The following is a 2,839-nucleotide window of genomic DNA, read 5'->3' on the forward strand; positions in this document are numbered from 1 at the left end:
GAAGATGATGGAAAAGGCTTGCTATTGCTAAACCTGTTTCTTCCACCATTATTGTTGTTGAAACTTTGTTGAGGTCTCTGTTGATCCTTCCATGAGAGATTTGGATGATTTCTCCATGAAGGATTATAGGTGTTTCCATAGGGTTCTCCCATGTAATTTACCTCTTCCATTGCTGGGTTCTCAGGATCATAAGCTTCTTCTTCAGAGGAAGCTTCCTTAGTACTGCCTGTTGCTGCTTGCATTTCAGACAGACTCTGAGAAATCATATTGACTTGTTGGGTCAATATTTTATTCTGAGCCAATATGGCATTCAGAGTATCAATCTCAAGAACTCCTTTCTTCTGAGTTGACCCATTATTCACAGGATTCCTTTCAGAGGTGTACATGGATTGGTTATTTGCAACCATTTCAATGGGTTCTTAAGCTTCTGCAGGCGTCTTCTTCAGATGAAGAGATCCTCCAGCAGAGCTATCCAATGACATCTTGGATAGTTCAGACAGACCATCATAGAAGATTCCTATGATGCTCCATTCAGAAAGCATGTCAGAAGGACATCTTCTGATCAATTGCTTGTATCTTTCCCATGCTTCATAGAGGGATTCTCCTTCCTTCTATCTGAAGGTTTGGACTTCCACTCTAAGCTTGCTCAATTTTTGAGGTGGAAAGAACTTTTCCAAGAAGGCATTGACAAGCTTTTCCCAAGAGTTCAGGCTTTCCTTAGGTTGTGAATCCAACCATGTTCTAGCTCTGTCTCTTACAGCAAAAGGAAAGAGCATAAATCTGTAGACTTCAGGGTCAACCCCATTGGTCTTGACAGTGTCACAGATTTGCAAGAATCCAGCCAAGAACTGATGAGGATCTTCCAATGGAAGTCCATAAAACTTGCAATTCTGTTGCATTAGAGAAACTAATTGAGGCTTAAGCTCAAAGTTGTTTGCTCCAATGGCAGGGATAGAGATGCTTCTCCCATAGAAATCAGGAGTAGGTGCAGTAAAGTCACCAAGCACCTTCCTTGCATTGTTGGCATTGTTGTTGTTTTCGGCTGCCATAGTTTCTTCTTCTTTGAAGAGCTCTGTTAGGCCCTCTAAAGAGAATTGTTCTTTAGCTTCTCTTAGCTTTCTCTTCAAGATCCTTTCAGGTTCAGGATCTGCTTGAACAAGTATGCCTTTATCTTTGTTCCTGCTCATATAAAAGAGAAGAGAACAAGAAAGTAGGAAATCCTCTATGTCACAGTATAGAGATTCCTTGAAGTGTCAGAAGAAAAGAAGAATAGAAGGAGGAGGTGGAGAAGAGGGGAAGAAATTTTCGAAATTAAAGTAAGAGATTTTGAAAATTTGGTAATTGGTTTTCGAAAACTAAGATTGAGAAAGAAATCAAGTGATTTTTGAAAAAGATTTTGAAATCAGAAATTAAAAAGATATGATTGAAAATTAATTTTGAAAAAGGGTGTGATTGAAAAGATATGATTGAGAAGATATGATTGAAAATCAAATTAAAAAGAAAAAGTTTTAAAACTAAAGTTGATTACTTGACTAACAAGAAATTAAAAGATATGATTCTAAAATTTAAAATTTGATCCTTTCTTAATAGGCAAGTAACAACTTGAAAATTTTTGAAGTAAATCTTGAATTGAAGCAAGGATTTTTGAAAATAGTAAAAATAAATATAAAATAGAAAGAAATTGATTTTGAAAGAGATATGATTGAAAAGATATGATTTGAAAAAGATTTGATTTTGAAAAATTATGAAAACTTGAAAAAAATGTGAATTAAAAACAAAATCTTCCCTCTAGTGTCATCCTGGCATTAAACGCCCAGAATGGTGCCCATTCTAGCGTTTAATGCCCAAATCTCTACCTTTTTGGGCGTTAAATGCCCAGCCAGGTACCCTGGTTGGCGTTTAAACGCCAGTTTTCCTTCTTCACTGGGCGTTTTGAACGCCCAGCTTTTTCTGTTTGATTCCTCTGCTGAATGTTCTGAATCTTCAATTCTCTGTATTATTGACTTGAAAAGACATAGTTTTAAAAAATATTTTTGAATTTTTGATGATGGAAATCAATAAAAATGCAACTAAGATCAAATAAACAATGCATGTAAGACACCAAACTTAAAAGTTTGTATACTAAGGACTATAACAATGTAAAAATGCATATAAGAAACAACAAAACCTACAAAACAAGAGAATTTGAAGATCAGAGCAATGAAATCATCAAGAATAACATGAAGATCAATGGAGAACAATATTTTCGAAAATTAGAAGGATAAAGACATGCAATTGACACCAAACTTAAAATTAGACAATAGACTCAAACAAGAAACATAAAATATTTTTGGTTTTATCATTTTAAAAATTTTTTTGTATTTTTTTTTCGAAAATTATATAGAAAGAAAAATAAAGAGAATCAAAACTTTTAATAAGAATTCCAGGCATCATGCAATGTTAGTCTAAAGCTTCAGTCTAAAAAGGATTAGACATGTTTGGCCAAGCTTCAGCAGGACATCACATTCAATAGCTAAATTGATGAGAATCAATCAGCTTTTGTGATGGTGGGAACATCACCTTGAAACTCTAGAATTCATTCTTAAAAATTCTGAAGAAAAGATACCTAATCTAAGCAACAAGATGAACCGTCAGTTGTCCAAACTCGAACAATCCCCGGCAATGGCACCAAAAACTTGGTATGCGAAATTGTGATCATCAACAATGGCGCCAAAGGACTTGGAGCTCTTAAACGTGAATCACACTTTGTCACAATTCCGCACAACTAACCAGCAAGTGCACTAGGTCGTCCAAGTAATAAACCTTATGTGAGTAAGGGTCGATCCCACGGAGATTGTCG

General features: G+C 35.3%; 1 non-coding gene across 1 annotated transcript; it reads left to right on the top strand.

Annotated features, from left to right (window-relative positions):
* The first annotated feature begins 536 nt into the window (after positions 1–536).
* Positions 537–644, top strand: LOC112725045 (small nucleolar RNA R71). The gene has a single exon (XR_003164176.1). It is a non-coding gene; the product is annotated as a small nucleolar RNA R71 (small nucleolar RNA).
* Positions 645–2,839: the final 2,195 nt, after the last annotated feature.

The sequence above is a fragment of the Arachis hypogaea genome, chromosome 11 (assembly GCF_003086295.3).
Source record: "Arachis hypogaea cultivar Tifrunner chromosome 11, arahy.Tifrunner.gnm2.J5K5, whole genome shotgun sequence".
NCBI lineage: Eukaryota > Viridiplantae > Streptophyta > Magnoliopsida > Fabales > Fabaceae > Arachis > Arachis hypogaea.